General features: G+C 43.5%; 1 protein-coding gene across 1 annotated transcript in view; it reads right to left on the bottom strand.

Annotated features, from left to right (window-relative positions):
- Positions 1–26,030, bottom strand: part of LOC145394105 (FMRFamide receptor-like) — a 379,045-nt gene that overhangs the window by 108,240 nt on the left and 244,775 nt on the right. The window contains exon 3 of the mRNA XM_080268084.1: positions 17,168–17,207. The gene's annotated coding sequence lies outside the window, so the exon portion shown is untranslated. The remainder of the gene's footprint in view (positions 1–17,167; positions 17,208–26,030) is intronic.

A 26,030-nucleotide genomic window follows, 5' to 3' on the forward strand; every position in this document is an offset into this window, starting at 1 on the left:
AGAAGGAATGAAGGAGCGGGGAGGAGGGAGGGAAGGAAGCGTGATAGGAAGGCAATCAATCATGAAATGTGTGCAAGCAGAAAACGAAGAGAGAGAGAGAGAGGGAGAGAGAGGAGAGGAGAGGAGAGGAGAGGAGAGGAGAGCCAGCCACCGCCCACGGGAGCACAAAATCAGGAGGAGGCAAGGAAGCGGCATTTTAAAAGCAAACAAGCAAGAATATTTTGGGAGGAAGGGTGGGGAAAATTATCCAAGCAAAATAGGGCAAAATGAAAACACCATCCCACTCCCTCGTGCTACACATCTCTCTCTCTCTCTCACACACACACACACACACACACACACACACACACACAATTTTCTGTCAATCCCACCGCTTTCATTCCTACATTCCCTTCTCGCTTCTTGCATTTCTCTCTCTCTCTCTCTCTCTGTCTCCATCCTCCGCGCTCTGAATACCGGAGAGTGAATCCCTAGAATTTCACAGACAGGAAAGGCGGAGAATTCGTGCTTGACTGAATATTCCTGACCCATATACACATGACACACACACACACACACACACACATGAACGTCACACTCTGGATAAATACATATACGTGAAAATCATAACCAAATTCCTAAGCCGTCCACTGCAGAATCGAACTTTCTTTTCGGAGGGAGAGTGACAGCAAAACGTGACGCTGGCGAAGCACGAATGGGGAAGGGATGTCTGTATGAGTGATGCGTGTGATAATCGAAATGCTTTAATGCCTATGTCTGTCTGTCTGTATATCTGTCTATCTATCTATCTACCTACCAATCTATCTACTATCTGTGTGTGTGTGTGTGTGTGTAACTGTTATGAACTCTGATACTGAAAACTTGGAGGAACAAAATTATTCCCCCAATACCCATTTTTAATTGTCTGACAGTGAATGATAAACGAAAATATGAATAAATAAATAAGCTAAATAAATAAATGGATAATTAAATGCAGATAAACAACAAATAAAGATATATACAACCCCCCCCTCTCTCTCTCTCAAGGAACTGTCTTCGAGGAGAAATAAGCGCGGAAGTCGAGAGGGTGATGTGGAACTCAAGGAAAATGGGGGTCCTCCATCGCCCCTTCAGCACGAGTACACATTTTCCTTATTCTTGATGCCCCCAGACGACTTTATCCAACTTAAGAAGATTTTTTTTTGTACTTAAGAGAAAAAATATAAGATACGATTCCCCCATCACTACCTAACTGGACCTCCATTACGAGTATGTAGTCTGGAGATAGGAAGAGATTAAGATGTGTGTGTGTGTGTGTGTGTGTGTGTGTGTGTGTGTGTGTGTGTGTGTGTGTGTGTGTGTGTGTGTGTGTGTGTGTGTGTGTGTGAGAGAGAGAGAGAGAGAGAGAGAGAGAGAGAGAGAGAGAGAGAGAGAGAGAGAGAGAGAGAGAGAGAGATGTTATGATGGTGACTGAGTTAAAAGGGAGATAACGGAATTGGGGTTAAGAAGACATTAACTCTTGACCCACATCCTCCTCCTCCGCCATTCTCTCTCTCTCTCTCTCTCTCTCTCTCTCTCTCTCTCTCTCTCTCTCTCTCTCTCTCGAGCACAAAACAAACAACATTAAAAACACAACAAAGATAAACACATGTAAATACAGACAACCACACGCAAGCAAAGAAGACCACAAGGAAATACAGTATACACAAACAACAGCAGAAAAGTAATTCCATGTACGCAAAAACACACACAAACAAGCTACAATTACACACACACACACACACACACACACACACACACACACACACACACACACACAGATGGAAGCAAATACAAACACATAAATCAATAAGTAACAAGAAACACTTATACTGACAAACAAAACAAAAGGAACAGTACAAACATAAACAAATAAACAAGCACAACCTAAAACAAGCAAGAAAAGGCAATCAAACAAGGAAACCAATAAACAAGTGACACAGAGACGACATGAGAGCAGTGAGCCTTATTAAATGGGGATCTGTATATATACTTGCAGTAATATCTTCTGTTATGTGTGTCTGTGCCCTCTCTCTCTCTCTCTCTCTCCTGTTTATTGCCTACCCCTTCCCATATGACATCAAAAACAGAGTCGTTGAAGGAGAAGAGGATAGAAGGGAAGAAGAGAAGGAGAGGGAGAGAAAAGGGGAAGAGAGGAAGAAGCTAAGAGGAGGAAAAGAAGAGGAGAAGACGGGAAAAAGAGGGAAGAGAGAAAAGAGGAACAAAGACGGAGGGAAAGGGGAGAAAAGGGGGAAAGAAGGAGAGAAAGACGGTGGAGGGAAAAGAGGTCGAGAGGAAGGAAGAGGGAAAGAAGGGTGGAGAAAAAAGAGGGAAGAGGGAAAGAAGGGGAAAAGGGTAAAAGGGTGGACGAAGAAGGACAATGGGGCGGAGGAAGATGGGGGAAGGGAAAGAGAAGAAGAGGGGAAAAAGAGAAGAGAAATAAGGATGGTTAGTGTGCACGGGAAGAAGAAGAAAAGGAGAGAGGAAGGAGGGAAGAGAAAAGGAACAGGGGGTAGAGGGGAAAGGGGGTTGAAGAGAACTGAAAGAGGGGTTGAGGGGAAGAGGAGTGACGGGGAAGAAATAGCAGAAGAGAGGAAGAGAGGAAAAGATGCAGGGAGAAAAGACGGATGGAGTGGGTGGATGGCAGCAGAGGGGAGCAATGAGGGTGTACATGGGATGAATCGATGGTTGAAGTGAGGGAAGGTTAGAACAATGGAAGGATCAGACAAATTACTGGGTGGCATGAAGCGAGAAGTGAGACTGGAGGGATGGGTGGAAAGATGAAGGGAAGGAAGGAAGGATGGAAGGAAGGAATGATGGAAAAGTGGATAAATGGAAGGAAGGTATGATGCAAGGTAGGAGCGATGGATGAATGGAAGGAAGCAACGTTGGAAAGATGGAAGGAAGGAACTATGGAAACGAGAGAAGGAATGACAGAAGTATGGATGCAATTATTTGGATGGATGGCTTGGTGACATGAAGAGAATTTAATGAGCTGTTGGAATCGTGGACGGGTGAAAGAAAGGACGGAATTAACCTACTCATTACGGTGGTATTTTCTTTTTATTAGCTATTTTCATGCTATCACCAAACGCTATCATTCAAGTTAGCTGAGACACGTCGACTCTGTGAAATCTGATATGGGCCTTATTCATCCCTCCCCTACTTGAGGCTCTCCTAAACGATTAAACTCGTCTGATGGTATAAAGAATATGTAGAGAGAGACGTTTTCGAGTTGAAGAAATGGATGGTCACCGAACTGATGGAGGGAATATGACTGGTGGGATGGCAGACTAACAGGATGATTCATATTTCCGGCCCCAAAGTGAACGTGTGACTATTTATTTACCCAACAAGCTTGTTTACTCTGCACTTCTGTTGTAGCTTCTATCGTCAATTCATCACTCGTATAACAATTTGCTATGTAAATATGTCACAAGTACGGTGAGTGATAAACAAATATATGGCAGTTAAAGGCTTGTGTTTACATTACTTCGTTGGATATACTTGCACAAAAGAGTATAAAAATGAGCAAACAGCAACAGACCTACTGATCCTTTCGAGGTTACTACTAAGTTCAACACAAGAATAATAACGCAGGAAGTGTCCCACATTCCTCTAATTTCTCCAACCGAAGTCGGCAGGCATAAACAATGAACCATTCTGTCATAAAACACATACAGCACGCACCCCCCCACACCCACACCCCCCAACACATCCAACCATCCACTCACAAACTCGTTGTTGTCCAGTTCAGCAGCATGGGGGGTGGGGGGAACGCCCGAAACCAGGAGAATGCAACCTCGTTCACTTATATTTTTCTTCTTGGGCTGTCGCTTATAGGACTATGGTCTACTCCAATACCAATATTCTAGTATACAGTCAAGCCCCGGTTTAGGCTATCCCACCTCCAGTACGTCTCTCATGTTTTAGTTCATTGGCAGCGAGTCATCCCCTCATAAGCACTTAATTTTATTTCAGTCTGATCTCTTCCACTCTCCTCCATGTTCAGACCCCATTAACACAAATCTCTTTCGCACAATCCTTCCACACCCTCCTTGGCCTCTACCTTCATCCCGTCCCCTATGCTTCTGATTTATATACTTTGTCAGCCTCATCACCCAGTGTCTCCACAAGGCCGTACCACTTTAACACGCCCTGGTCTACCAAATGAGCTATACTACGCGAATATCCATACCTCTCTTCTCGTAATTTTTCACGGTCAAAAAATCTTACCCCAAATACATTAAGCACAATAATCTTGACAGTTCAACCCTCTTCCGGCTCCCAGAATTTAGGATTTCTACCTTGCATCCGTACACCACTGACGGCACCATTATACCTTCATAAATACCCATCTACAGTATACACCACCTTTGCCTGAACACACACTGGTCTCCCCTTCCACACACTCCTCAATATGCTTTTCGGTCCTTCAGGTCCCCGATTTCCATCTGGTTTATGCCTACCCTCTAATACCGAAAACAGTTCACTTATTCCAAATCCCCCCAGCTTCAGTTTACTCTACGCATAGGTATACAGCAAAGTCCTAAAGCCGAGACCAAAAAAAAAAAATAATGTGCTGTCTCGGTAAAAGGGATAATAAGAGAAAAATATTTGCTCTAGATAATTGCAGAGAAAGACCATTTTCCGCCCATTGCACAAACCTATATTCTTTTTCAGCGGGTAAGCGAGGATTTGGAGAGTGATGCGGAGGGGATGAGGCGGGTGGGGTATGGCGGGGTGAGGGAGGGGAGGAGAAGAGAGGGGGAGGAGAGATGGGCGAGGGTGGGAGCAGAAAGGATCATGAAGGAAAACAAGACGGGAGTGAAGGCGGAGGGGGAGAGAGGGAACCAGCAGGGAGAAAGGGGGAAGGGAGTGCTGGAGAATGGGAAGATGGAGAAGGGAGATAAGGAAAATGGAAAGATGGAGAAGGGATACATGAAGAATGCAGAGACGGAGAAGGGAAGATGAAGAAGGGAAAGGAGAAAAGAGGGAAGGAGAAAAAAGAGGAAAGATGAAAAAAAGAAAAAGAAGGAAGAGAAGAGATGGAAGAGATGAAGATGGGACACCTGAAAGGAAAGATGAAATAAAGAAGGAAAAGAAGGGATGGAAGAAATGAAGATGGAAGAGATGGAGACGGGACAGCTGAAGGGGAAGATGGAGAATAGAAAACGAGAAAGGAGAGATGAAAGGTTGGGAGACGGGTGGGGAGAGGGGGAGAAGGATAATGGAAAGAAAATGGGAGACAAGAGAGAAGAGGAGGATGAGGATGGAAGGGGTACGAATGACAAGGGGTGAAAGGGGATCCGGATGACGGGTTGGGGGGTTCAGGGAAAAGGGAGGAACGAATAAAGAACAGCAAAATGGGGTAAGGAGGGATGGGGAAGAGGGCGAATGGGGAAGGTGGACGGTGGGGAAGGATGAAGGGGAGGTACACACAGGAGGAAGTGGTATAGAGAGAAGAAGTGAATGAATGGGGAACGGGGTGGGGGTGAGGAAAAATGAAAGCAGATGTGAGAAGGATAAGGGGATGGATGGGGACGAGAAGAGGAGATACGGAGGGGAGGGACAGACACAACAGACAGACATACACAAACAGGTAGACATGAAATATGGAAGAATACAGACAGGCAGATAAACAAAGACCAATACACAGATACAGACTAAAAGAAACACACTGTATTAATATAGGCACATACCAGGCTAGACAGGTACGTCGGTAGGACTGGATGGATTTACAAAGACATGAATAATAAATATATATATATATATATATATATATATATATATATATATATATATATATATATATATATATATATATATATATATATATATATATATATATATACAAATGTAGACAGATTCGTTTAATATACTTAGAATTGGATGGATAATTAGATGCCAACAGATACATATTCGTGTCTCTATCTTCTTATCTTTTATGATATATATACATAATTTATCTACATATATACATAATTTATCTGCCTTTATCTATTGTATATTCCCACCAATCTATCAATGAGATAGATAAACAACTATACCGTAAATAGATAGAAAGTTAGATAGATAAACAATATGATGGATGGGGACGGAGGAAACAAGGAAGCAATTTTGCAGTCCAGCATGAAGGATGGATAGGGGGCGGAGGAGGGGAGGGAGGGGGAGAGGAGAGGAGAGGAGAGGAGAGGGGAGGGGGAGAGGGGAGGGGAGGGCGAGGGAAGAAACAGCGAGCGAAGGAAGAGGAGAGAGCAAAAAGATTAAGATGGAAGAGAGAGAGAGAGAGAGAGAGAGAGAGAGAGAGAGAGAGAGTATCCAAAATCCATACAAGTGGAGGATGGTGTGTCTTCCTCTCTCACTAAATGTTTCTTACGGTAATTTGGCCAAATAAAACAAGGAACAAATAAAGGGCAAAGTAGCAACAACAACAACAATTACAATAACAATAATAATAATAATAATAATAATAATAATAATAATAATAATAATAAACGCTAACTGGAAAATTTTTTAATCACTTCAATACGGCGACTGTTTTTGTATAGTCTTGCTACCAACTAATACATAATAATACATGGTCGAGGAGACAGACTTCCAAAGGAGCTAGGTACTGCCCTCACTATACCCTTTTCACCTTAACTTGGCCTAGATTTTCGTCCTTTTGCTGCTTATTTCACGTAGCTCACTGGCAGAAAATGACCATACTGTAGCTTTAAATTCTTTCCATACCACATCTTCGTGACTAGCCTCGGATTCTAGTGCTAATCTCTTGCTACAACTTAGTAATGAAGATGGAGAGATGCCAATTTTAGGCCATGTTAGAGTAAAAGAGGTATAATTACTTCACCACCAGAGCTTTTTTCAAAGGAGAGAAAAAACGTCAGAAGGAAGCAAGAATAAGAAAGGAAATATGAACTTTTTTTTTTTTTTTTTTTTTTTTTTTTTGTCGGTGTTTCATTCAAAGAGATGCAAAAACTGACTTGGCATGTCTAAATCTTCGCCATAATCCCTGCATTAGCTGGGATTCGAATCATGGCCCAGCAGAAGGACGTCCGCTGCTCTGCCAACACATCATTAGAACAGCAGAAGCCAACCCCATTTTACCCCCTTCCAGGTTAAGGGATCAGAGACGCGGCTACCTGAGTCCTATGCATTTACGTGTAGATAGCCAGCCTACTTCCCCTGGTGGCATCACATCTCCAGTCACTCCATGAGCTCGAATTCATGCAAGATCGTCATTTTAATTGGGGCATTCTAACCACTACACCACCAGGCTCTTTACACTACCATAACAGCGAGAAAATATTGTTAAGAAAAGCGTTGATGTAAGATGCTGTCGTTTTCCTGTTTTGTTGATGTTTTTGTTTTTGTGCATGTTGTTGCTGCTTTCACTGCTGTCGTTTTTGTTGCTGTTTTCTTTGTTGTTGACTTCGTTGCTCCTGCTTTCCTTGTTTTTGTGGATTTTATATTTTTTCGATGTTAACGTCTCCTCCTCCTCCCTCTCTTCCACCTTCTTCTTCCTTTTCCTCCTCCTCCTCTTCCTCCCCTTTTCCTCCTCCTCTCCATCCTCCTCTGTTTCCTCCTCCTCCCCCTTCCTCTTCCTCCTCCTCCTTCTCTTCCACCTTCTCCTCCTCTTCTTCTTCTTCTTCTTCCTCTTCTTCTTCCTCCTCCTCCTCCTTTTCCCAATACAAAAAGCCTGCAGCCAGTTCTCCTAGACATGAGAGCCTAGTCAGCTCTTTCAGTCTCACGCACACACGCACACACATAAAGGTACGTACACACTCAGGGAAACACTAAAGCCTAATGCGCACACACTCAAACAAGGTCATAAAGGAAAGCATATGTTCCGAGAATAAACACACACACACACACACACACACACACAAAGGCAGACCAAAACAAATAAAACATACCGGAACACACACACACACGCACACACACACACACACACACACACACACACACACAAAGGCAGACCAAAACAAATAAAACATACCGGTACACACAAACACACACACACACACAAGCCCACAATAACACTAACCCCCCTCTTAGCACACACAAGTCTCGGGTATAAAGCGGAAAGGCAGGGAGAAGACTAACCAGGCAATCCACACAAAAGCCACCACCACCAGTACCCTCTCACATCATCCCGTAAAAACGCAGATCATGGATGGTGTCGGAGGGATCGGCCAAAAATAGGTCTTCGGATCATCCTAAGAGCGGGCAGTAATTCCAAAAAGGCGCAGGAGTTTCCAAGAACGCGCAGAATATTCATCAGTTAACCGGGAAGCAGGACAGTAATGGAGGCGAATCTTGATGGATTGGGGAGCTATTCCAGAGGCGAGGAAGGAGTGGCCACTTTCACGAATGAAGGAGCGGGCATTAAAGAATGAAGGAGTAGGAGTAAGAATAATGAAGGAGCAGGGAGAAAAAGAATGAGGAAGCAATGATAAAAAGAATGAAGGAGAAGGCACAAAATGAATGAAGGTGCAAATATATAAAGAATGAAAGAGCAATAATAAAAAGAATGAAGAAGCAAGCAGCAGAATAAAGAAGCAAGCATAACAGAGGCAAAGAATATGCATAAAAAGAATGATGAAACTGATAAAAATAATGAAGGTGCAAACATACGAAGAATGAAGGAGTAAGCATGTAAAGCATGAAGGAGCAAGCACAAAATGAATGAAGGTGCAAACGTATTAAGAATGAAGGAGCAAGCACAGAGAGAATGAAGAAGCAAAAATAGAGAATGTTGAGGTGATGCTCCCGAGAGACTCAATAGTGTCATATTATCAAAACTGAGTACTCGAGGGAAAAGATAAACCCTTATTAATAACGTTCACTTATAAAAGACCTGTGAGACGAGGAGGCGGTTCGACTGCATTTCACTTATTACTAAAAAAAGAAAAAAATAGCAGCGAGGTAGGAAGATCGAACTTCACCTGTTTTTCCGCCGTCTTTAAATTCTGTTCAGTTTGTTCTAGATAACGCCGGACTACATTCAGCTCAGGAAAACCTTCTAGCAGCGGAAAGGTTAATGAAGGTTATACTGTATTTCCAGCTTAAATGGTCTCTTCTAAGCTTGAAAAAAAAAAATATGGACGTATAAAGTACACACTGAAAAACGTTATCTTGGTGAAGCTGTAAAGAAAAAGAAAAGAAAAAAGTGATCCAGCCTAAACTGAGCGCTGGCAGAATCTCAAGTAAGTGCAGGGCCGTAAAAGAAAGCAACGCGAGAGGATCTAAAGTCCGAAAAAAAAAAAAGAAGAAGAAGAAAGAGAGCACGGGTAATCTCGGGAAGACGCAATACAGGAACATGGAAAAAAAATTAGAAAGGAAAAAAAGATGTGTACGAGCTACATGAGGAAAAATCATAAGAAGATGCCAATTAAGAACCATGGAATAACAGCTTAATAAAGCGTAAAAAGAGATAGAGAAGATGTTGCAAAGGAGGGAGATCTAAAGAAAGTGTGAGAAATATCTGAAACACGCCCAGGAACGAAGATGTAAAGAAATGGCAAAGGAAAAATATCACAAGAAACTGCAAAGGTGGTGGTGGTCAGGTGTAAAGAAGTCAGGTGTCCGGAAGAACGTGACCTCGATCCCATGATGAGGTAAGTGACAGTCTGATGATCTGAATTTCACTGACTTCACTGATCTTCCAAGACGTCCAGCGGTATTTGACGACAGCACTTCCAGTAATACCGATACAACAGCCCTGTACGGTATGACTGCTGGAATGTGTTGACTATGGATGGAGGGTATTAGCGCCGATGTGGATGCTGTGTTTTAGGGAACGGACTGTCGAGCCTAGACCCAGAGTCGGATATTTAAAAAAAAAGAAGCCTTCCCTATTATCCGAACTGAGATATTACGAAAACGAAAATAATAACTATGTAAAGAACGCGCAAAAACGGCACAGCTTTCACGAGTGCAGATTAATATTAATGCACAAGAACGCGCAAGGAAGGTAAACATCCCCAAAACACACAAGGAACATGCTGTGAAGGTAAAAACATCTTTAGATCGCGCAATTAAAGTACAATATCCCCAAAATGCGCAAAAATGTACAGGCTCGTGATTTGTAGAATGGATCTCATACCTTCTGTTTCCTGGCTGACTCTCACTCGTTCTTGAGAGAGTGGAGTGATGATGATGATGATGATGATGATGATGATGATGATGATGATGATGATGGTGGTGGTGGTGGTGATAAAGGAAAATGTGAAGATGGAGGACAAGGAGGGGAGAAATGACGGTTATGAGGGAGGATGAGGATGAGGATGAGGAGTAGGAGGAAGAAGAGGAAAGCGAGGTAAGCGTTGATGATGGATATGATGGCGACAGCGATGACGATAATGAAATTATGTATTACTTTTTAATCCTACTCTATTAACACTACTGCTTTTACCATTATTAACACTATTATTATCATTATTATTATTATTATTATTATTAGGAGGAGGAGAAGAAAGAGGAAGAGGAAAAGGAAGGGGAGGAGGAAGAGGTAGAGGAAAAGGAAAGGGAGGAGGAAAAGGAAGGGGAGGAGGAAGAGGAAAGGGAAGGGGAGGAGGAAAAGGAAGGGGAAGAGAAAAAGGATGATGATGACCATGAGGTGAAGAAAACTGGAAGAAGATAAAAGGGGAAGAAAAGGGGGAGGAGATGGCTCAGAGAGGAAAGGGAGACGTGAGATAATGATGATTCAGGTGGAGGAGGGAGAGACTTTGGCGCGATAAGATCTGTAAATGGGACCCAATTCTGTCTTGCCGTCTCTCTCTCTCTCTCACTCTCTCTCTCTCTGTGACCTTGATATTTTAATGCCATATTCTTGTCGTCAACATTCAACCCGAGAGCGTAATTCGTGTTTTATTCCTGTTGCCTTCATACGGGTTCTATTTATTCTCTCTCTCTCTCTCTCCACTATCTGGCTCTGTGTTCAGCAAATGGAGTGTGTCTCGGGGCGGGATAAGAGGGTAAAAAAAACGAAACAAGGGAAAAAAACAGAGGATAAAACAGTGTCTGGTATTGTCTGGAGAAGGAAGACTTAAAAGCAAAAGAAAATGTGAAAGTGTACAAGGGAGATAAACACACACACACACACACACACACACACACACACACACACACACACACACACACACACACACACACACACCGTATGATTCATCGTAAAAATTTATGGACTGCCGTTAGTGATGTTGTTACCCTGCTGTGTCAACTGAAGCATCTTCATAATTATATATACTGTATATATATATATATATATATATATATATATATATATATATATATATATATATATATATATATATATATATACACCGTAGTATACATAAAAATTATATCTGTATCTATCTATATATTACATATACATAATTATATGTTAGTGTTCAACGAATAAACCGAGCATTATATTACGTGTTAGTGTGTGGGTTAATGTCAATAAAAAAAAAAATTAAACCTTGTGTTAAGTAAATTAATGTTTACTAATGATAAAAGAAATGAGATGTAAGCAAGCCTGTAGAAATATGTAAAAAGAATAAAAGCAATTAAAAAGGTACTAACATGTAGTGTGGACAATAATAGTTCGATTTCTTCTGTTCAGACTGACACGTAACACTAACCACGATTGCAGCTGTTTTTTGAATTGTCAGTATTTCAATACATTTTGCTTTTATTTTGTATATTTTTAGGGATGATGCTGACAAATGGCTCTGTCAAAATGCCAATGAAATAAATCCGTCATGGTGAACAGTCCATAACTATCTTGTTTATCATTCGTTGACACCTCTCGAGTGGAATACTCGTATCTTTTGCTTATATATGAATATATTTATAACAATAATAATAATAATAACTGAGAGAGAGAGAGAGAGAGAGAGAGAGAGAGAGAGGATAAATACTCGTACAACGCAGTGAAAGGAACACGATACCTACCCTCCCATCCCTACACACACACACACACGCACACACACAGACACAGACGAGCGCACGGGCGCAAACTCATACACCCACACTCACTCAGGCATGCACGCACACATATACACGCACACACACAAACTCTCTCTCTCTCTCTATCATCACCGTCATATTTCTAGCAATCCCATTGTATCTCACTATCTGCGTCATCTGTTTGTCCATTTCACTCCCTCCCTCCCTCTGTCTGTCTGTCTGTCTCTCTCTCCAACTTAAGCCCGTGTAACCCAATGATAGCCTGAGGAAGGGGTCAGTTCCAGTCACCTTGTTTGGCTTTCAGTAGGGACGGGGGGGTGAGTGGAGAGGAAAGGGTAGGGGAGTGATGGGGGAAATGGTGATGAAAAGAAAGGATGAAGAGAAAGATGGAAAGAAGAAAGGAATGAAAGGTGCAAGGAAGGAAGAGTAAGCGGGGTATGTGACAGCAGTGAGGATGGGGGTGGAAATGAGGAACAGAGGTAAGATGCGAAAGGAAGGGAGGGAGAGGACGAGGGGAGTGGGCTGGGGAAAGGGGAGGGAGGTAATAGGAGTGATGAAGGCAGGGAGGGGTGAGGGGAGTGGGGAGAGGGGAGGGAAGTTAGGGGAGTGGAGATGAGAGAGGAGAATGCGTGGGGAGTGGAGCAGGAGAAGGCGGTGTGGTGAGATGGAATGGATTAGTCTGGTGTGAGAGGACTGGGGAGATGGGAAGGATAGGAGGATGATGGAGTGGGGAGCTGGGGAGATGGAAGGTGCAGGAAGGAGAGGAAAGTGAGGCAGGGAAGGGAGGAGGGAAGCGGAAGAGATAACAAGAGGAATGTAAAAGGAAGAAGAGACGATGAAAGAAGAAAAGAGCGGGAGGGAGAGGAGGAAGATAACAGAGAAGAGAAAAGAGGGGGGGGAGGGAGAAAAGCTTCGAGAGGGAGAAGAAAGGAAAAGATAAAAAAAAGAAAGAAAGAGGAATGACGAAGCAAAAAGAAGAAATGGTGGAAAGGAGTGGAAGGAAAGAACAGAAAGGAAGAGGAGGAAGAAGAAGAGAGAAATGAAAAAGAGAGGAGTCATGGGAGCAAGAGGAAGAGGGAACACAGATCAAGAGAAGAGAAGGAGGGAGGAATCCTTGTGATGAGAGAGAGTTGGTCAAAGTGGAGAGAGTGATGTTGGTAGTTGGTGCTGCGATTGTCATCGTGGTGAGTAATGGTGGTAGTTGTGGTTACCATCGATTTTGAGGTGAAAGTAATCGTCTGTCGGTTGCCAAAATTAGCCCCTTCAATTCGATGATCTATATTTCACCGTTGTCTTGCTGTCTCTAAGAGATTTAATTCACAGCAGAAGAAATTTTCCAAACTAGAGGCAGCAAGAACAAAGTTAAAAGAAAAAAGCACATGAGACTGAAAGTTAAATATCCCACTCTGTAGGGTAAAGTCTAGCCAGACTCTAATTATCAAGAGGGCACAAGATGCTCTAAGACACTAAACTAACTTGAACTTCTCACCACTCTAACTGAACTTGCATCTAACTCCTCTAACTCAACTTGCATCTCACTGCTCTAACTCTACTTGCATCTCACTCCTCTAACTCTACTTGCATCTCACTCCTCTAACTCTACTTGCATCTCACTCCTCTAACTCATCTCCAGCACATTACACAAACTTGCGCGTCTCACTTCCCCAACTCAACTCTAACACAGCCACACTATCCCGGGGTGAACACACTACTCTGGTGCCTGTACTCGCCTGGTTGCTGCTCGTTAGCTGAAAATTCCGAAGGTAACGATACGACGTAATGATGGGAGTGATTAAACTAAATTACGATATAAGGACTGCCCATTATCACCTACTAACCTCCTTTCCCTTCCCCCCCTACACCCTTCCTCACCTTTCACCCCTTCTCCCCTCCCCTCTCTGTTTTACCTCTCCTCTCTCCTCCCCTCCCCTGTCTCCTCTTTCCCCTCTCCTCCCTTCCCCTCTCTGCTTTACCCCTCCTCTCTCCTCCCCACCCCTGTGTCTTCTTTCCCCTCTCCTCCCCTCCCCTCTCTCTAGTGCAAAAAAATCTCTTCCAATATCTTCATGACAAATAATCTCTCCAGTGAAGGTCATTGCTAACAAAACTATTCTATCCGTTAAAGACAAGGATAGAACAGCCTTCCTGCTTTTCTTTCCTTGTTTTTAACTTGATGAATAATTTTGTTAGTTAATACCTTCCCTTTATTAGCAATTCGGGGATTAGACAAATGCAAAGGAATTTATGACTGATTATTGGCCACATACGTTTCATTTATGTGGAAATTATGGTACACTGATTTCCTTCTTACGATACATTTACTTACCTAGTACGATACACACACACACACAAATATGCAACAGACTTTTATGCATTTTAAGACAGCTTTTGGAGTTTACGATACATTCCTTTCCGATTACGATCATTTTCACGACCAATATATTCAGGCACTAAATCGTAAAGGGGCGAACACGGCATCAGCACATTTACGACACGGTACACGCACTTATAATCAACAATACGTTACCGGTAACTAGCAATCCACGATACATTCATTTCCGATTACGATACTTTTCACACGCGATCCACCGCCAGGCCTTAAATTCGCCAAAATCTATCGTCAGTGGGGATATAATTTTTCACCCGTTTTCTATGGCTCGCAGGTCAGGCTAAATTAATTATACCGTCGAGGCTCTATATTTTCGTAATTATATTTTAAACTCGCTTCGATATCCTCTTCGGTTGCTATGGCTGGGAGTTTGGGTGTTAGTGATTGTGTGTGTGTGGGGTGTGTGTGTGTGTGTGGTGGGGTGGATGTGTGTGTGTGGGGGGTGGATGTGTGTGTGGGGGGGTGGATGTGTGTGTGTGTGTGTGTGTGTGTGTGTGTGTGTGTGTGTGTGTGTGTGTGTGTGTGTGTGTGTGTGTGTGTGTGTGTGTGTGTGGTTGGAGGAGCGGGTGTGCGTACAGATGTATGTGACTGTAGATAGGTGTGCATGTGATCGTGGATGGAAAATAGGAAACAGTAGGCAGAGTGGAAATTCTAGGTACGAATTTATGGATAGGAAAAACTACAAGAGCGCCGACGGTAGACTAATTTCTGTAGTGTTTTTATGCCTTCTTTTAATGCCTCTTTTATGCCTTTTCTTTTAATGTGTTCTATTACATACTCAAAACACAAAATCCTTCACCTGTACTTTCATATTGCTACGTATTATTGGTTTCTATTTTTTCTTCTTCAGTTACTTATTTTTTTTTTATTAGTGTTCTTGTCTCTGCATTTTTTCCTCAAAGATATTTTCATTCAGTGTTTATTTATTTATCTTTTTTTTAATGCTCCAGGTTATCATATTTTCATCTACTTTTATTTACGTCCTTTTTTTTTGTTTTTTTTCCCTCTCTCTCTCTAAGCATCTCGCCATGCTCAACACACGCATTCCTCTCCTTCCTCCTCCCCCACACATGTATCCTCCCACAGCACCCCGACCCCGCATCTCCCCAATCAACAAACTTTACAACACCATCCATTTTTGTGGTCCCCGGCGCGGCAAGGATAGAAGGGCCATCATCTATCCTCCCCCCCTTCACCCCTCGTGATTGAACTCAGGCCGGGGGGAAAGTGGATAAGATGAAAGTAAGAAGAGTAGGAGACGTGGAGTGGATGGTGCAAGGGACAGTATGTAAATAAAACTGAATATAATGAAGGAATAAACAGATGTATGCAGAGAGCCACGAAGAAAAAAAACAAACAGATTTCCCAATGCTTTCGTATATTCGCATTTTCATGGGGAAACTCCTTGTCCTCTCCCGATAATATGAGTACACGATGCCGCTCGGGAAATTCGTGTTTCCTTTTTCCTTGTGGATATCAGCATATTCATGAATGACGAGCATCTGGGTAATTTTATCTATCATATATATAAGAGGGGAAGAAAGGGTAAAGATGGGTCGAAGGAGGGAAACTGGGAGGAATGGGTGTGTGTGTGTGTGGGGGGGGTTGGGTACGGATGTAGAGCTGTGGAGGCGAGAAGAGAATGATAAAATGGGGGTGATGTGGGGGGAGAGGTGTGGAGGGGGGGGGGAGTGTGGAGGCACAGGGAAGAAAAATGTGGAGGTGTGGGTGGGAGGAGAGTGGAGGTGAGCTGGGAGTGAAGACTGAAGGTGTGACTAGTTGGGAGGGAGGGAAAGAGGATTTGTAAGTTCCCGTTTCAATCATGATGGATTGAAAGATGATAGAGACGGGGGCCCGCGGGAATGGAGAGAAGGAATTGCGTAACTGATTAGGAAGGAAGGAAGGAAGGAAGGATGGAGGGAAGGAAGGAAGGATACACAGACCGCATAACAGGAGGAAGAGGGAAAGAGAAAGAGAGAGAGAGAGAGACAGAGACAGAGACAGAGAGGTAAACAATCAACAAAAATACAAGGGGGATGCACAAAGGAAGATCATGGAATATAAAAAAAACATTATCTCCTTCAACCACAGGACGTCATTTCTAGTTCTCTCCTATTGACACCAAGCGATATTATTTTTCCCAGGATGAGGAGAGCAGCTTAGCAGTGAAGGCGTTACTGAAGGCTATATCGTACCCTCAATTCAACTATCCTTCCTGACCTGATTAAATTCGTGTGGGGCTACGAAGAAAAAAAATGAAAAAAAATGAAAAAAAATCGACTGGGAGTACCAAAAATAAACTTAAAATGATACTCAGTCTGAAGGGATCATAAACATTAAAAGGATCAATATTATAAAAATGTGGCTCCTATGACTCACCTCAAACCCCCCCCCAAAAAAAAAAAAAAATCTAATGTAAACCAAAACACAACAGCAAATTTTACGAGGGAACAAGAGTTAATAATGCCATTTTTTAATATACAGGCTCCTATGACCCACTCTTAGTAGAATGAAATAGGGTAGTGTTAACAGAGGCAGAATGCTACAAGTGTCCCTGGTATGAGTGGGAACTATTTGCATTCGTGCGCTACTCCATAAATTTTATTCAACTTACAAAAGGGCTCAGGCATTCTCAGTATCAAATATAACCGATCTGAATCCATCATAAATATATCCAGTCTATGTGCGTAGCTATCTAACCAAACTACATATCCAGTCTATCCAATCTGTATTCAGTCTCTATCCAGTATATCTCGACCCTAACAAGACAGTGTCCAGGTAGGGGTGGTGTCGTGACCTTACCTTGATGGAGTCCCAGCAAAAGCCACACCTGTCTCCACACCTGGCAAAGGGAGACAGGTGGTTAGTGTCATGGAGTATTATATTTTATCTACTGTCCTACCTGTGTTAACCTATTTATTTATTTCTTTATCTAAATAATAATAATAATAATAATAATAATAGCTTACTGTTTATCTACTCAATACAGTACAAGAGTAAGGTGAGAGAAAACACCCTAACTATGGCAAGTGGTAACATAGGGAAGTCGAGGGAATTATACATTGCCAAGTGGTGAAGATGCTGGTGAGAGAGAGAGAGAGAGAAAGGAGAGAGAGAGAGAGAAAGAGAGAGAGAGAGAGAGAGAGAGAGAGAGAGAGAGAGAGAGAGAGAGAGAGAGAGAGCTGGTGGTGGTGGCGTAAGAGGCAAGGAGGAGGAAGTGACAGTGATGGAGATGGAGGTGATGTCGGTGGTGGTGGAGATGATGAAGTGGTGGTAATGGTGGGTAAGTGTCGTGGTTGTGGTAGCAGTGGAGGTATTAGTGGTAGAAATGGAAATGGTAGTGATGCTTCAATGGTAGATTTGTGGTGATGGTGGTGAGGGCAGAAGTGGTAATGGCAGATTGGGGTGATGATGATGACAGCGGGGGATACGCAGGTGATTGTGGTGATGTCGGTGGGGACGGAAGCGGTAAGAGAGAGAGAGAGAGAGAGGTAATGTCGGCTGGTGGTGGTGGTGGTGATGATGGTGGAGATGGAAAAAATGGTGATGGCGATGTTGGTGACATCAGTAGTAACAGAAGTGGTGATGATGGTGATGGAGGGAACAGTAAAAGGAGTGATGGTGATGGTGGTGGAGGAAAGTGCCAACAGAAGTAGTAGTGATAGTGTAGGTGGCTGGCGAAAACTGTGGTAATGGGTGTGGTGGTGGTAGTAGTGGTGATGGTAACAAGAGAAGCAGCGGTAGTGGTGGTGGTAGTGGTGAAGTGGCAACAGAAGCGGTGGCGATAGTGGAGGTGAAGAGAGACTGAAACAGAAGTAGTGAAAATGGTGGTGGAGGTGAGAAGTGGAGGTAGACAGAGAGTAGTGGTTGTGGTGGAGAATTGTGGTAACAGGAATGGTGGTGATTGTGGTGGTGGTGGACGTAACAGTGGTGGTGGTGGTGAAGAGGAATGCAGCGACAGAAGTAACGCTGGAGGAAAAATGATAACACCAGTAGCAGTGGTGGTGATGGGGGCAGGTGGGGGGGAGGGAGATGAGCCCCCTGTTTAGTGTCACGGTATTGGACTTCGATACTGTGTGTGTGTGGGGAGGCGGTGGCGAGGGGGGAAGTGTGTGTGTGTGTGTGTGTGTGTGTGTGTGTGTGTGTGTGTGTGTGTGTGTGTGTGTGTGTGTGTGTGTGTGTGTGTGTGTGTGTGTTCTAAATCCTGTCATCTGTATACTAATATCCGAACTGAAACGAGAGAGAGAGAGAGAGAGAGAGAGAGAGAGAGAGAGAGAGAGAGAGAGAGAGAGAGATCAAACATACGGTATCTCAAGAGTGCCCCAGTTTGTTTGATCCTAATGCAATATGGCGGAACAGGAAGGCCACTTTAAGGAGGGCATACAACAGGGGCAGAAGGTTTGCAATCACACGCTTCTCCTACTCACCTTTTTGAACTCCGTCTTAAATTCACCTGCTTGTTTTGCTTTTTGATTTTCTGTTTTATTCTTTTACTTTATTTTGTACTTAGTTTCCCTCTCACCCTCCTCTTCTCCTTTTACAAATTTCACATACTTTTCGTGTGTGTGTGTGTGTGTGTGTGTGTGTGTGTGTGTGTGTGTGTGTGTGTGTGTGTGTGTGTGTGTGTGTGTGTGTGTGTGTGTGTTCTTTTGTTCTCTACATTTTGTGCTAACCTCATTCTCCTTCCAAATTTTCTACTTTCATTCATTCCTGTGCTCTTGTTTGCCTTTATTGCTCACTTTATCTTGTTTACCTCATTTCCTTCTTGTGTTTATGTTGTCTATGTTTACAGACCCCCCCATCCCCCACGCTCAGGTGTTACGCGAAGAGACAAACAAGGCCCAGAGCAGACACTGTTTACGGTAGCGATACGATCAAACAAATTAGCCCACGTATCAAGCTGGGTAAACAAAGGATGGATGGAGGGATGGTGGAAGGAGAAGACGTGGCGTGAGGTATGTGATGGTGGAGGGAGGGAAGGAGGGAAAGGGCGAAAGGTATGTGATGAGAAGGGGAAGGAGGGAAGGAGGAGGGTAAGCTATGTGTGCTGGAGGAGAGAGGAGCGGAAGGAAGGAGGGGAGAAGTGAGAGGGAAGGAGGGAAACAGATAAAGGGAGAGATATCGAATGATGGGAGCAGGAGGGAGATGAGATGAAGGGGAGGGAACGGAGACAAAGAGATGAGAAAGGATGAAGGGGGAGATTGGGCAGATCAGGCGGAATAGAGAGTAAGGAAGGCATGAAGTGAAGTAAGGAATAAACAGCAAGAGGGGAGGACAGCATGCATAACAGCAAAGAAGGTAAGAAGAGTAAGAAAGAAGGGAACGAATGAAGGAAGGAAGGAACGAAGAAGGAAGAATGGAATGAGAAAGATTATATGACAGAGGTATAGCACGAAGCATGAGTAAAATATGGGAATAATTCATGTCAAAAGGAGGTGGAGAAACGAAGTCCCTCTCCTTTCTCTGCCTCTCTACACTCCTCTCGTCCCCAAATACACGACACTTCCCCACCTGTCTTTCACTGTCCTAACACAGGCGTGAAGAGAACACGGTCAATCTGTCGACGTCCCTTACCCTTTCCTCAACAACACACTCCATTTTTAAACGTGCATTTCTTTCATTAACTTGGTCCAAACTGTCCTTTTGTTGCCCCTTTGATGTAGCCCAGTGGCAGAGAGACAATGCTACCGCTCTACATTCTTTCCGATACATTTTTTCGTGACTAGCATTTTACTCGTGTTACTCTGGTGTTATATTCAAGATGGAGAGATGACAATTTTAGGCTAAGTCAGAGTTTACCTAAATACCTAGTTACTTACATACTCTCTCTCTCTCTCGTCGGTTGCGCGTCTACCAATCCTCCTGACGCGGGTTCGATTACACCTGGCACCTATCGAGGGTTCCTTGATGACCTACACAGAACCCCACCATCACCATATTTGCAGATACACTTTCACCTTATATTCCAAAAGCCCTCCATTCCCATACCGTCAAACACTGGGTGACGTTCCTCAGTCCTACGGATCATTTGCCCTCCAAGACCCGTAAAACATGGCTAGAACGTGTACATTAAAGCTGCTAGATTCAATACATACATACATACAGATAGACATACATACATACATACATACATACCATCCTCCTTTTGGTAGGTGGGGGGAGGTGGGGGACGTTTGTGCATCCGGGCAGATCCTCCTTCCGGGTACATCAGCGCCACCACGAGAAGGCGTCTCTCTATAGCAAGCGACTAAATTCGTACATATTCTGCCAGACGCCCAATCCCAGAGTTCACCCAAGCGGACAGTGACCGACCTCTAAGCCTCTCCATCACAACTCCCTCTACCCCACTCCACGCCGCCTCCCTCATGTACTCCTCCACGGGCCAGTCTGCTTCTGTTTATTATACATGAGTCTAGAGCTTAGCAGTTAATCTCATTCTAATCTCCTAATCTCTCGCCGCCTTTGTCTGTGTGTTTCTCTGTCTCTGTCTGTCTCTCTCATGCATGTAATCTCTCGTGCATATTTCAAGTGCTTCATATTTGGTGAGAGAGAGAGAGAGAGAGAGAGAGAGAGAGTGTGTGTGTGTGTGTGTGTGTGTGTGTGTGTGTGTGTGTGTGTGTGTGTGTGTGTGTGTGTGTGTGTGTGTGTGTGTGTGTGTGTGTGTGTGTGTGTGTGTGTGTGGTGGGCATATAAGCTGGGATTCTGTTCTTTATTTACGCTCGGCATGTTTTTTTAATTAACACTTTTTCAAGTATCCCTTTTTACATTCACTCTGGTTTAAAAATTGCAAGCCTCACACACAAACCCGCGTCCATTTTTCATTTTTCAATTTTGGTTTGCGTACTCTCGCTCCCAATTATGGTTAAAGAATTTTGGCGAAATTTTATTAAGGGCTCGTAATATTTTTGGCTGAATTATGCAACGTTTTTAATATGGTTTCGAATTACCTTTATTTTCCTGTGCTCTCTCTCTCGCTCTCTAATTCGTCCTTCATTCCATTCACTACTACTGTATTTTACCACAATCCCCCCCCGAAAGCAATCCTCCAAATCTCTCTGTTTGTTCGGCCTTGAAAAATAAATGCTGGGGAGGAGGAGGAGGCCGAGTAACATGAACTGGGGAGGGGACAGATGGAGAGAGGAGGAGGAGGAGGAGGAAGATGAACTGGAGAGGGGACGGAAGGAGCGGGGAGGAGGAGGAGGGTAAGAAAGATGAACTGGGGAGGGACGGAAGGAGAGGGGAGGAGGAGGAGGGAAAGGGGAATAAGGAAAGAGAGGGAAGAGGAGGGAGGGGGAGATGAAGGGTGTCAGAGGGGCCTGGAGGGGAAGAGAAAATGAGAGGAAAGAAAGAAGGAAAGGCGATGGATGGAAAGGGGAGGAGGTGGAGGTGGGAAAAGGAAGAGGAAAGAGAAGGGAAGGGAAAGGGAAAGAGGAAAAAGTGGGAAAATGAAAAAAAAAAAGGAAAAAAAAAGGAGGGGGCAGAAGGAGAGGAAACGAGGAGGAGGGAAGGGAGAGGGAACGAAAAGGAGGAAAGGGGAAGTAAAACGGGGAGAAGAAAATAGCGGAGGAGGAGGAACGGATGGAATAACTACGAAAGGGGAGAATGAAGATGGGAAACAGAGGAAAGGGAAATCGGAGAAATGGCGGAAGAAGGATGCAGGCGTAATAGTACGGTGGGGGATAGGAGGAGAGATGGGAGGGGCGAGAAGTGGGAGGGAAGAATAGGAGGTGGTGATTTAGAAGGAAGGAGAAGCAAGAAGAAAAAGAGGGAAGGAGCATTGGGACATAGGAGGGGAATCAGACGTGGGTAGGAGGGAGTACAGAGGAAAAAACAGGAACAACGCACTTACTGGTCCCATAGATGCTGTTTGTTATAAGGTAGGTTATAACAAACGAAACTATTCTAAGAGTCAAAGACAAGGATAGACAAATCAGGAAGGGAGTATGGAAGAGGGTGAAGAAAGAAGGAAAAGAAAAACGGTGGAAGAGAGGAAGAATTTGGTCTGGTAAGAATGAGGAGCCAAATTACGAGTATATTGCAAACACTCACCCTCACCTTCGTGCAGTAAAAGACTGTGTGTGTGTGTGTGTGTGTGTGTGTGTGTGTGTGTGTGTGTGTGTGTGAGTGTGTGTGTGTGAGTGTGAGTGTGTGTGTGTGTGTGTGTGTGTGTGTGTGTGTGTGTGTGTGTGTGTGAGAGAGAGAGAGAGAGAGAGAGAGAGCTTGGGGGGAGATATTGGGCAGAAGAGATGGAATGTATCGGTTGCGGCTACAGAGGATTCCCTCTCTCCTTCTCTCTCTCTCTCTCTCTCTCTCGCCCTCTCTCTGTCTTTCTCAATACAGCAGTTACAAAAAAAGCTCTGTTACACAACGTTTTAAATTATTGGTAGAATGAGTATTTCTTCTATTCCTGTAAAGTTTCCTAATCCGGCCTTATTCCCCCAGGTTAGGTGCACTTCCTTTACCGAGCCCGCAATGCAGTTGAGAGAGTTGGAGGAGAGAGCTTTCTGTGTACTGTAACTTCATTTACGGTGCTTCCTTGGCATCGATCGTAAGGCCTTTTGGGGTATTACTTGTCTTTAATCTTCTTTCTTCCTCCTCCTATTCTTTTTTCTTTTCTTTCTTTCTTCCTTTCTTTTTTTTTTCTTTTTTTTTTTTTTGCTTTCGTTTTTTCTTCCCTTCTCTTCGACCGTCCTTTTATTCATCCATCCATCTCTGCCCATCAAACCTTTCATCCGTCCATCCATCCACCATTCCCTTCTCCCTCCCCCCCCCAACTTTCACCCGCAACATCCAACTTCGCTTCCCCTATTAAAACCTTCCAAGCCATAAAACACACACACACACACACACACACACACACACACACACACACACACACACACACACACACATTCTCACGACACCCTGGGCACTATGCTGTTTTCCCTCTTTCTCTTACTTCTCTTTTCCTTCTTCCCTCCCTTTCATACATTCTTTCCCTACCTTCCTTCCTTCCGTTCAGTCAGCCATCCATCCATAAATGTTTTCTTCCTTCCTTGCTTTCTCCTTTCCACTCAACCACCCAACCATAAATAGTTCCTTCCTCCCTCCTTTCCATTCCACCACCCATCCATTTATAGTTTCTTCCTTCCTTCCTCTTTCGTCTGAAACTCTCTTCTACAACTCTCTCCTTCCTTCCTTCCTTCTCTCACAACTTCTTTCCCCCCTGCTTCTCTCTTCTTGTCTGTCACACAACCCCTTATCGCAGCTTCCATTACAGAATCCCTCCCAGTCATAAAAATACAATATACACAGTTCTTAGAAAGCTCAATCAAACCTTACCTTCCTTATTGCCCCGTCCTCCTTTACTTTCCCATCCTTTTCCTTCCCCTCCTTTCCTTATTTTCTTCATCTTTTTCACCTTCTTCCTATTTTCCTTCCATCCATTCAACTGTCGCTCCTTCCATCCTGACTTCCTTCCAATCCTTCCTTTCTTTGACCCCCTCCCTACCTAAGCCTTACTTCATCCACCCATCCATCCACCCTTCCTTCCTTCTATCTATTCACTCAACCACTCCTTCCTCCCCGCTTGTTTCCTTCCTATCCCTGCTTCCTTCCTTCCTAAACCTCGCCTCCACACTTGCTACCATCCTTCTTTCCTATCCAGTTCCCTCCCTTTCATCTTACTCTCCTCCTGTGCTTCCTTTTTGCTACTCTCTTAGCTACCTCCCTTCCTTCTCACGGCTGGCCCTCCTGTCCTTCTGTTTTTCATTCACTTTCTATCCTTTCTTCCTTCCCATCCGCCCCTCCTTCCGCTACTCCGTCACTTACGCTTCCAGCACCAATGACAACGACACAAACAGTTCTCAGAAACTCTCAAATCATGCCCTTCCCGGAACTACTGCCAACAGCACCTCTATGTCGCAGAAACCAAGGTGCTCAGCCATCATAAACCTCGAAGAAGAAAACACACACACACACACACACACACACACACACACACACACACACACACACACACACACACACACACACACACAGTCTCTCTCTCTCTCAACTGATAGGTCAAGGGGTACCTCAACTAAATTACCTGCAATTGAACGTAATGGAGGGGGGGGAGGGATTTGGGACCATTTCAACAATATAATCCCTAATGGGCTTCACTCCCAAGGTCACCCGAATTACACATTATTAATGACTGGTTTTATGGACATTAAGGGAAAGGGATTAAGGGAGGGATTATGGGATAGGGAATAAGAGAGAGAGATTAATGGAGTGAGATTATGAGAGAGGGATTAAGGAAGAAGGATTAAGAGAGTGATTTAGGGAGAGGGATTAAGAGAGGGATTAAAGAAGGGATTAAGGGAGGCGGATTACGAGAGGGATTACGTGAGAGGGATTAAGAGCGGAATTAAAGGAGTGGGATCAAGGAAGGGGGATTACGAGAGAGGGATTAAGAGCGAAGGATTAAGCGAGAGGGATTAAGAGAGAATCCTTCATCGAGGGATTCAAGTTTATTTTTATTTAATTCTAATCTTTTCCAGACGACTTAGGTTCGATTAGGAGAGAAAATTCGAACAGGAGGAGTTACATGGGACTAATTTCTCTTTTCGTAACACAAGTCCAAAGGTAAGTATAATAATCTGGTGGGAATTAGAATATATATATAAAAAAAAAAGTCATTGGATATACAGGTTGAGACGAAGACCAAGACACACACACACACACACACACACACACACACACACACACACACACACACACACGAGGGTACGGCAGGCATGTGAATTTTGGCAGAATTTGTGAGTCTTCCCCCACACTCCAACGAGAGACCCCCAGGGCTGTGTACTCTCTCTCTCTCTCTCTCTCTCTCTCAACATTGTCCTCTCTACCTCTTCTTCACCTGTCTCAACACTTCTTTTTAACCCAAATTTTTTAACTACGCCCTTCAGTCTTTATACCGTACTTTACTGTCTCTCCTAGATACATTTCTCTGTCAGTCTTTCCAGCAAACACACACACACACACACACACACACACACACACACACACACACACACACACAATATCCCCAACTAAAACAAATGATAGTTCAGACTTTCCTGTTTTAAAATCACCAAGGATTTTAAAAATGTACATGCTGGCAGTTTCTTTACCTGTACCCCATACCTGCCTACGTGTGTGAATACCTTAATCCTAAAAATCTATAATACTTCTTCACATGACGTGGCTGACAAATGAACCATCTTTAAGAATACGTAACTGCAACACCACTACAATAATTTCCATTGTAAGACTTAATGATGACCTGCTATTTAATGGGATGATATAACCACCTAAGCACGATATGTAACTATCCCTCTAAAAGTATTTACTGTATTGGAAGCATGAATAAAGACATCACAAACGAGGCTATATCAGTTATTGTGAAGGATTATCTGATATAATAACATCCCTTTCAAATGTCCTTTCGAGTGTCATGGAAGCTTCCTGATTTGCAGGCTAGATTGTGCAATAAGAGAAAACTATATAATCTATGTATAAAGGATATATATGTAAACACGTACACATAAAATAAAAGCAGTTTGATTAGTTACATTACCTGTACGTCTTCGGATACGTGGCTAAATTATGAAACCATTTTTTACCTCTCCTCCAAATCCTCGTTAAGATTTTTTTTTTTTTT

The sequence above is a fragment of the Coenobita brevimanus genome, chromosome 26, assembly GCF_032717465.1.
Source record: "Coenobita brevimanus isolate Jiangsu-jjx chromosome 26, ASM3271746v2, whole genome shotgun sequence".
Lineage (NCBI taxonomy): Eukaryota > Metazoa > Arthropoda > Malacostraca > Decapoda > Coenobitidae > Coenobita > Coenobita brevimanus.